Raw genomic sequence first — 10,978 nt, forward strand, 5'->3', positions numbered from 1 at the left:
GGGAGCTGCTGCTTGTGAGTTGGGATCACATTGCAGAAGTTTGTGGAGAACTGTCTCCCATGGCAAGGACCCCGTGGTGCAGCCAGGGAATGACTCCTCTCCGTGAGCAGCAGGAGAAGCCTCAGGTGGTGAACTGACCATAACCCCCATTCCCTGCCTCCTTGAGCCACTGGAGTAGGTGATAGACCTCCAAGGAGGGAGGAGTGGGAGGAAAGCATTTTTCAGGGTTTATTTTACTTCTCATTATCCTTCTCTGATTTTGTTAGTTGAGCCTGTTTTGCCCATGATGGTATTTGATGGGTGATCTTTCCCAGTCCTTATCTCAACCCATAAGCCCTTTGTTGTATTTTTTCTCATCTCTTCAGCTACAGTAGGGAGTGAGTAGCTGTGGTGGGTGCCTGGCATTTGGCCAGCATCAACCCAGGACAGTACCTTAAATATCATTGTAACAATAGTAAGCAAAATTTATCACAAATATGAATTGTAGGTTTGAATTTTATTATACCCCTGTAATAGTTTACTTTGTTTCCTGCTGATGTAACAAGTTCTAGTAACGATTCATTAACTGGTTAAATCTTACAAGACTTAGTAAACCAAAGGGGAAGTTCTATGCATAAGTGAAGTACCATGTACAAATACAAAATGAGGACCACATGGAAGAAATATCTGGTAATGCATCACAAACTAAATAAGTATGTGTTAACAATAACAATATAGGAAACATGTCGGGATATATCACTTGGAGTTTTCTATGTGCGAGAAAGAAATAATGTTCTGCTGACAACTGAGATGAAGTACTGTATCCTATTTGGAAGTCACATATTAAAGGAGAGGAACGGAGTCGGCTACAAAAAGCTGATAGCAAGGTCAGGAGGACAGAGTTTCCATATCTAACAGAATGAATACCCAGTGTTGCAGTGCAGCAAGTAGCAATTGAAATTTTGCACAAAGCTATCCCACTGCCATCACTGGGAAACCAATAACACTGCTGTAGTGTTACCTGGACTTGGTCCCCCACTTCTGCTGTCTGCTGCCTCTTGCTTTCCCAATCATTATGTGCAACAAAATAATCAAGCACTATCCAGGTAAGGAGTTGGCCAAACACACATTGCACCACTACCACAGCTGTTCAAGTGGTTACTTCAAATAGCTATGTTTGCCAATAAAGTCTGACTTAGAGCTGGAGCATCAAAGAGCAGGCTGGATCTGACAGCAGCACGCAGCCTGCAGATCTGAATGGGCTGAGTGCCAGCTACATCCCAGCAGGAGCTGTAGCCAACACCATTCCTGTGCACCAGCTGGCCAGATTGGTGAGCAATGGTCTGCAACACACTCTTTGCTTTGATCTTGTTAATGTGGAATCAGAAGAAACTTCAAGGGATCCTGGTATGAATCCTTTTGGAGAACCTTATACAAGCAAAAGTTTCTGTGACCTCTTGTACATCTCTGACATTGAGGCAATGTCAGTCTGGCAAGTCTCTGAAATTAAGGTATCACTTTCCAATACCCCAGTAGTTGCCAGGAGACCCTGCGAAACTGAGATTTGCCAGTTTCCTAGTGGCCATGGGATTTCTTTAGACCCCAAGTAACTTTATCAAGTGTTTTTTCTGCTAGGGTAAGCTAAGATAATCATCAGCATGCATTTCCATAATGTTTTCAGTTGTGAAGTTTTATTTTGTTTTTTTTCCCTCACAGATTTGAAATCTAGTAATCTCCTCTCAGTAATTTCATCTTTTCACTAACTTCTTTACACTCTTCAATCTATCAAAGAAAATATTTAGCAGGGCAGAGAGTTGCATATGTCAAGTCTTCAGATACTTTCCTGGTAGTGTACTGTAATCTCCAAAGAAGGAGCTTCTGGTTCAGGGATTCTTCTTGCAGTTGTGTTCTCTGTTGCTGTTCTGTAGTATCGCGGCATGCGCTCCCCTCGCCGCGATACCCGAGCGGAAGCGTGCCAGGCGAGAGGGAAGAGAACGGGCGGCCGCTCCCCCTGCGAAGCTCTGCTGTCCCAGTCGGTGGTGTGGGGACAGACAGAGGTGACACGGGACTTGGGGGTGAACAGGATGGTTTTATTCAGTGAGCCCCAAGACCCCCTTGGGAGGGGGAGCAGAGGTTTTATACAAGAATTCAGGGAGACGGGTGTAGGAACAGCAACCAATGAGGGAATAGCAGGGGAGGAGTTTAGGGCAGAATTAACCCATCACAAACCTATCAGGGGAAGCAGGGGAGTGGAATAACACAAAGTAAGCAATAGGGTTTCGAGTCTCACCAAACAGACAGGGAATGCTCTGGAAGCAGAGGAGGGGGCTAGGAGGAATGACAGGGAAGGTTCCAGGGAAGGGGGCAGGGTAAAGGAGGATTGACAATTTGGAGAGCTAGGGAATACTGACAGATGGGGAGAGGAGATTAGGGATGGGGGGGGAACAGATATTGAACAAATATCAAATTAAAGACACACCACTGCACTGTTCAGCTTGTGGAGAGGAAATAAACAGGATACAAGGTTCAATTCATTAACATTGCTGCAAGACAAACAGTTTAGTGTACAGTTCTCCTTGGACAGTACTGACCTTAGCATTAGAAAAAGTAATCTTCTAGAAAGGTATTAACAACACTGTCAGCATCCTACCACATCTGAGGTATGAGGATCTGAGGATGAGAAGGCACAGTGCCACAGTGTTATGTACCTTGGTGCACATGTACAGTGTCAAAATTAAAGCAGTGCTATCACACGTGGTCAGGCTGGGCACAAGTCTGGCAGTGGTGATTAAGAAACCATGGCTTTCATTGAGTTGCAGACACTCAATAATTGATTTGTCCTTTGAGTGACGTATGTGTTTAAAAAAAGACTGGATATGGCACTCGGTGCCATGGTTTAGTTGAGGTGTTAGGGTTGGGTTGGATGATCTTGAAGGTCTCTTCCAACCTAGTTATTCTGTGAAATAATCAGCAAAGTCTCCATAAAGTTGGCTAAGCTACTGCTACACTATGAATTTCCCAATTTTGTGAGGGGATTAAAAGAAATAAGCTATAAACTAAAGTAAACAGGAAGAGGTTTGCTGATAATTTTAAACTTTGGGAAAGTTACATCTTATTGTAATCATAATGAAAAAAAAAAAAAATCCGCCACAAATATACCATGTTACGACAGTAATATTTTTGTTCTGATTTTTTGTTAGAAAAAAATGTTAATGATAAACACAAAATTAGTTTTCTAGAATTTTGATAAAATCATACATGGCCTTACAGAGTAGTGCATGTGAGTAATATTTCAGATATCCCACTGATGTCACTGAGATGGAATTAAAAGTGCTGAAATTTTCAGTGGTGGATATTTCACTGCAGCTCTGAGCAATGTGTTCCTCAGAGACTAATTCTCCTGGAGCAATGTTAAACCCTTGGACTAGCATCTTATTTGTAAAATAATACTATTTAAAAATATGATGAAAAGATATCTATCCAAGATACTTAGCCTTGTGTATTTTTCATTATAAAAATTAATATCATAAGATATAAATAAATGTTCTTTTTACACATATATATGAATGTATGTCATAAAAAATCAACCATAAATTATGTTAAAATAAAATCAACAGGAGAGCATTCAAAGTTAAAAATAAATGTGATTGTCTAAAAAATGTCAACAGCTAAATATAAAAGGGTAGAATTTTGTTTAAAATTTTTTAGGTATAGTTGTCTGACATCTCTTGCATTTTAAATATCTTGAACTTATTCTACTGCTTTCCAAATACTTCATTCTCTAATTTTCTTAAACAGATAAAATTAAGTGTATAATTAATAATAAAATATGAAAAAGCAGTTCACAGAAATGAATAATTCTACCAGAGGAGCTGCTTTGCAAATGCAAACAATCTTTTGTTGTCATCTTTATTTAGGAGCATACACTGATCTCCAGAGCTGGACTATTGAAAAATGTCATTTATTCAAAGAGCCCTTGAGCATGTATTTAAGAAGGAGGTTTGGACACAGAACTCTAAGCTCAGTAAATGGATGGCAAGGACCCTTTCTGGCCGGTTCACCTTCATGAACTAGACTTGAGAGTTAGACTTCTAACAACGCTGAATACAGTGGATGGGGAAAGTCAGTATAGCTGCCAGCATTCTGAGTATGTTTCCCTAAGCTGTCTCTAGCACTTTTCCCTCAGCAGAGCAGGTGTGCCTGAATAACCTTTTGCCTGTGGCCTGGGGGACCTTTCCATACCTATAGACAAGTTTTCAAGTTGACAGGGTGAGGCAGTGGAGAGCAAACAGAATAAGTATCCCTGTGAATGGCTCCCCACACAATTTTCTCAAGCAGCTGTGGCTTCAGATTTTCCCATCCAGCACACTGCCTGCTCAGACCTGCCCTAACCACCCTTTGCGCAGTGTGAGCACAGCTGCTTGAGGTGCCTTAGATGAAACCAGATCATGATTTTTTTGTTAGAGTTATTTTAACCTGTCTCTATTGATTTGTTTGGTTTGTCATTTAGCCCCACAAATTATTCTGGCTGCCATAATATGAGCCAGTGGCAAGGCATTAGGGGTCCTAGGTGCACCTGAAATGGTTGTTACCTCTGAAAAGAGTGTGTCAAATACATTGTGCCCTACTATTTAATGTGGTGGTAAATCCAGTCTTCTTGCACCAATTCTGAGTCTAGAAACATAACAGCCCCTTGAACTTCAAAAACCTCACTCTGCCTCTTCAAATGAATTCAGGTGTTTTTCCATTCATCTTTGATCTTGAAGCTTTGCTGTCTCAAATGTTGTCTCCCCTGGTTTTGCTTTATGCAAGATCAGAATGGATCAATCTGTAGCTCAAAAAAAGCTAGTATAAGATCCTAAAGACATAATTAAAAATCTTACTGTCCAGTTTGATAGAATGCAGTTGTGGATTCAAACCTGATTTATCTCAAATATGCACTTCCATTTACTCCAGTAATGCACAGGTGTGGTATAAATGATCATGAACCTGCAGTACAAGAAAAACAAGCTCATTTTCATAAGCCTGGCAGACATTCATAATGCTGGTAAATAATGTGTAAGGGCTCAAAATTTGAAAAATAGTTGAAAACAAACCTGACAGCATGCATCAGGGCTTGTACTTTAAGTTCTTCCATTTCTAGTGCTGTCTAAAACTTGTCTAAAGCCACAAAGTTTGCATGCATGCTACAGTTCTTTAATGTACAATTTTATCCTGGCTTCTTGATTTGAATGCTCAGACACTCATTTGTATATTGCACATGTAAATTCATATATACACATACATATATTTTGTATGTACTTTAATCTTCTGTGCATATATCTAACTTGACGTACTGCATGTGTTTTTGTCACAAGTGCAGTAGGTTCCAAGCACAGCTAGTGCAGCTTTCAACTGAGACTATCTCTGTCAGCCTCAGGCTCAACAGCCTGGCAGGAAAACCTGCAAATCCTGCTGCACCCCACGGATTTCTGTGATTTGCAGTGTTGATAGAAACATCCTCCTTGCTGAGGCATTAGAAGTTCCCAGATGAGAAACCTTTGCTTCACTCTTTCAAACTCACCAAATTGTTATACAACTGCAACTTTTAGTCTCTTTGATGCTAAACTTGGAATATTGTTATTGCCACACATACAGTAAAAGAAAAAAACAAACAAACCGTCAAGTAAGGAGGATAACACTGCAGCTAATGGGTGTTTTATTGCATGGTTTTAAAAAGGCTGATATTTCTCCACATGAAAGAAAAGGCTAGGCATTTCTCATCCTCAGAAAGATGCTGTTCTATGCCACAGTTAATAGTGTTATCTCATATTGTCTATCAGTGACCTTAACACAGTCCTACAGCTGCTGTGGATTTGGTGAATTATTTTGGGAATAAATTTGGTCCATTCTGGTAAATTACATTCTGGTAAATTGAGTGGTCAATAGACTGTATCATTAAATCTGATGTGGTGGTTTGGGATTTTTGTGGTTTTTCTTCTGTTTTTGTTTGTTTGTTTGTTTGTTTGTTTGTTTGTTTGTTTGTTTTTTTTTTCCCTAACTGATCCCTGACATATCAAATTTTCAGCTGAAAACTTCAGTAAAAGCCAACAAAGGGTCTGGAAAGACACTGGTGAAAAATGTCCTGTAGGATCATAGAATTAGAATATCCTGAGTTGGAAGGGACTTGCAAGGATCATTGAAGTCCAGCTTCTGATGCTGTGTCTTGTCTTCTTTGTTTTAATTTGCAGCCTTAAAGAATACGTAAAAAGTGGTTTATATATATATTAAGAATTGGTAAAGATTGTAAACATAACAAAGGACAGCAAATAATAAGTGCAACTTGTAGATATTAGAAATAGAGACAAGAAGGAATGTAGGCCTCCATTCTGCAAAAAATTATAGAGCTGTTTATTTTTAAGAATGTGAGGGTCTTTTAATTCCAGCGGTCTACTCCTATATCTGAGGTCACAAAAGACAGGAGCACAGTGTTTTCTGGAGATTTTTTGTACAACAAGTTAAATCCATATATACAGTGAAATGTACTTTGAAAATTAGATTGTTTTAAAGGAGACTACTTAGAATGCAAGAAAATTCATGTGTACAAGTAGGTGTACAAGTGACAGACCAGGGAAGTACCCTGCTTTAGCTGCAGCAGAGGGGAAAGTTTGGACTCTGTTTCACCCAACGGGACATTTGACACTTTGATTAAGTTCATGTGAAGACATGGGTGTGACAAGCCACTTAAGAAGCATTTGCAAATTATGTTTGCTTTTAAGAAATAGGCAGAGCACTCCTAGGTTACAGGAAATAATAATTCTAACTGGGTATTTATAAGGTATTTATCTGCTATTTTTTTTTTTGCTTCTGCAGGTTGCCTTTGACTGAGAGGTCATAAGAAGCTTTCAGGAGCCCTTTGCAGTGCATAGCTGTAGTTAGAGCTGCAGGAGCCGGTGGATAAGCTCTGGCTCCCCGGGGTGGGTGCCCGGGGTGCCAGCCCATCACCGAGCGGGTGTCGCCAGCCCTGCGGTGTCCTCCGGGGGCACAGCGGTCCGGCCGCGCTCCCATTCAGGTCCGCGGGGCGCTTCTTGCCTGTTATTGACAGAATAAGTAAACCCTCAAATTAAATGTTCGGCCAGACAGAATAGATAGGCACTAAAGATGTTACCAAACACGTTTTCCTTTCTCAAAAGAATTCTGTTTGTACAATTAAACACACTTTAGGTATTAACTGCTTTTGATTTTACAAATTCGCTATTTAGAAGCTGATTAAGCATATTAAATGGCACTAATCCTTCCAGACAGCGCCTTGGAAATTACTTTTTAAGAGCATCACTATTAAATTCAAGTCTGTTTATTCCTCTGAGCTCAGCACAGCAAAAAGCTCTTAGAATAGCAAAATGCTTGCACCTTTTAATGTTAGCTGAAATAGTTAATAAAGATGTGTTTTAACAAAAGAAATGAGAGACCTGTTGTGAAGTCTCAAGATGTTTATTGCCTAAGAAAATGGGGAAAAAACCTTTTAGCACTTTTTAGATATTGTTTCATTTAAAAATTAATTTAGTATGGGTACAAAATATTGAAAGGAAATAGAATGAGAAAATAAGACATGTAAAAATTTTGAAGTCAATGGGATGGTTGTCACTGTTCAGATTTTTAAAAGCAGTCAACTTCTATTTCTTTCCTTAAGGAATACAGAAAAATATTGTTAAAACTACTTCATTTACATACCTAAAGAAGCATGGTAAAACCAACTGCACTTGAGGACTGCCAGGGCTCACCCATGGCAGGTTTAAAGGGAACCTCTACTAAGAATTATTGAGAGAAGATATTATTATGAAAAACAATTGTATCTCTGGTTGTGCTGGTGGGAAATTGCCAAGGAATATATTAATCAAATGTTTCACTTTCTACCATTCTACCTCCAAATTGAAAGGGGAACAAGGTTTTGCATTTAAGTAATGGAAAAAAGAGCACAAACTTTTGTTAAGAGGATTGCTTATACAAAAAAACACCCTCAAACAAACCCACAACCCCCCAACCCAAAAATAAAGCAAAGCAAAGCAAGAAACTCCACCCCAACCAACCAACCAACCGAAAAACCAAAATCCACAATGCAAATGCAACAATGCATACAAGTCAGGAACTTGCAGTGCTTCAGTTCTAACTAGTTTATTTCCTTAGGTTTCGACCAAATATCCTATCCATTGGACAGTGAGCAATGCCTGTGAAACAAATGGAAAACAGATCATAAACCAGCCCTTGCATATGGGCTATGAACTGTGGATAGGCAAATGCCCGTTTACTTCATGCAGGTTTTGTGACTGCACAGACTTTGGAAAGGATGGAATTCATGGAAGGACTACAGCTTTATAGTCTGATTTCATAGTAACTTGTCAAAGCTGGACAAAATATGTCTTTTGCTTTCTTAATTAACTAAGTGAAAAAAGTAACTTCCTTTGCTGTTTCTGAGTTGGAATTTGATACCTGAGACAATAGGACATATTTTTTTCAAACCAAACAAAACCCATTCCCATTGCCAGCAAAATTGGCAATTTGGTAATTTTCAAGCCAGGACAAGTCTAAGATATAAAATGTCTTTTAAAAAATCCCTGCAGATAGTTTATTACCTCTCCAAAATAAACATGTAATAAAATAGTAAGTAATAAATACATATTAATTACCTCATAACTATGTACAGTAATCAACTCTCTCAGTGCATTGATATGGAGCTCTCTGGGAATCACACTGCCTGTGGACGTGTGAGCTCTTTTTTGGAATAGTATTGTCAAATGTCAGTAAGAATAGAAGCTTTGTTTGTGTCTAGAAATAGGTAGGTATTTTGTGATTCTTTGATTCACAGGAATGAGGAAAGCTAGGGTCCAATTTAGACCAAATTTTGACTGGCTGCCACATAATAAGAAGACCGGCAGCTCTGATTTGTAGTCGGGTAGAGGGAAAGTGAAGTTATCTGTGCCTCAGATGAAGCAGTCTTTGAAACAGGTATTAACTCTTTGGATTTCCAATTGCAAATATTAGTGCTTGTCAGGGGAAGCTCTTGTTACTAGCAGATGGACTCCATCTCTTCATGCTTTCCTTCTCCAAAACTTTGTGGTATTCAAAGCCAGGAGCTTCTACAGAGTGAAGAGACATAAAGACATATAGCTGTCTGTAGACAAGTTCAATAATTCTTAGTTTTCTGCCTTAAAGAAGCAGAAAGGACTGTCAGCAACAGGCAAAATGGATATTACAAGTTGATGAAAATTGTATATACAGAAAAATATAATCTGCATTTGGAAAATGACTTGGAAAGGGAACTACTGATGTCCTCCTCTTCCTTCCCTCCCTCTCTCTCCCAAAATACTGAGAAAGAAAGAAAAAGAAACAAAGAAAAGAAAAAGACAAAGAAAAAGACAAAGAAGAAAAAAAAGACAAAAAGAAAAAGAAAAAGAATAAAAGAAAAAGAAATAGAAAAAGAAAAAGAATAAAAGAAAAAGAACATTCTTAAAGGTGATGTATAGAATGAAGTCAGTCTATGAAAAAAAGACAAAAAGAGTTTATTTCTGCTTTAAGATAGTCAAGGACAGTGTTCAGTGTTCCACATATATTTTCTAGATTATTAACCTGGTAAATTCAGCTTCCATTCAGTCACAGAAGGATAGCTTGAGCAGAGAATTCTAGCATTTAAGTGAAAAATCAGTTTCCACTGTCTTCAAATAATGTAGAGCAAGTGACTTAGGCCCATAGCAGCAGTCAGGTACCTTAAATTGTTCCTAATCCTGAGACTACTGCTATCAAAGTCCTGCCTGGGTATTTGTTGCAGGAGATCCCTAGTACACATTTCACACTGCCTGGAGCAACATGCCAAGAATAGTTCCTTATCTTGCAAGCAGTTAATTCACCAAGTAAGGATTGAGAGATTCTTAAAGAATACAGTTATAGACATCTACAGCCAACATTTAAGAAACTTGTAGTGTCTTTCTTGGCCATCTCCCTGTATCTGTCAGTACTCCACTGATTTTGTCAGTTTTGTCAGTCAAATTTGGTTGCTATATATCTGCTTCAGTGTAACCTAATCTCTAATACACATATAATACTTACTTTGTCTTAATAAGGGATGCTTTCATACTATTTGTTTTCAGCTTGGATGAAGAGGGAAAAGTGATGAAGAAGGAAAAGTACTAGCTGCCTCCAATATGACCATCAGAGTAGTCTTGTGGATTATTGACCAACCCAGTGAAATCCTCTCTTAGCACTAACAGAGAGCACCAAGTCTGGTTTGGAGGTGTTTCCAAGATTATGGTTTTGGAGCATGCACAATTTAACACATTTTTCAGAAAATATAAGCAGTCTTCATTGCATATTGTTTATAACTTTCTCCACTGAGATTGTATGAGCTCAGCATGTACTTCATGAATAGCTTTGTTGTGAGGGAACGTCTGTTCACACTTTAGGAGGTAACTAATGAACAGATCCAGTCCATGTCCCTTGATTTGAGTTGTATGCACGTGTTCCTTTAGTAACTACTTTGTATTCTCCATAAAGCCTTCTTGACCTGCTAGAGCCAGACTTTCTTGCATGGATGTTCCAGGAATCCATCCCCTCCCTTCACACCATTATGGTTGTACTAGTGTTCTCTATATGATTATTTGGGTTGTATTTAATGTAATCTCTGGATTCCTGTTGATGTTGTTTGCAAATCTTGCAGAAAAATCAGAAGCACTGGGTGTCACTGACCAATGAGATTCTTGTTAAGTTCAGATCCTGACATATACATGACATAACTGCATATGGCAAGGTCACTGATAACTCTTGCCTACTGCAGGGCAAGCTGCCATGTGTCACCCATGCAGTTAGTTCCAATGCAGTTTAGGTTTTGCATTCTTAACTGAAAGTACTTAAAAGTACTTCTTGAGGGATGTACTCAGATCTGCTGACCTGAGTACATGGGCATTGGATCATTATAATCCCCTATATTTTACTGCTTTTTTTGTTCTGTCATTCATTGTCCTACTAGTAT

This window comes from Lonchura striata, chromosome 5, assembly GCF_046129695.1.
Source record: "Lonchura striata isolate bLonStr1 chromosome 5, bLonStr1.mat, whole genome shotgun sequence".
NCBI classification, from domain to species: Eukaryota; Metazoa; Chordata; class Aves; order Passeriformes; family Estrildidae; genus Lonchura; species Lonchura striata.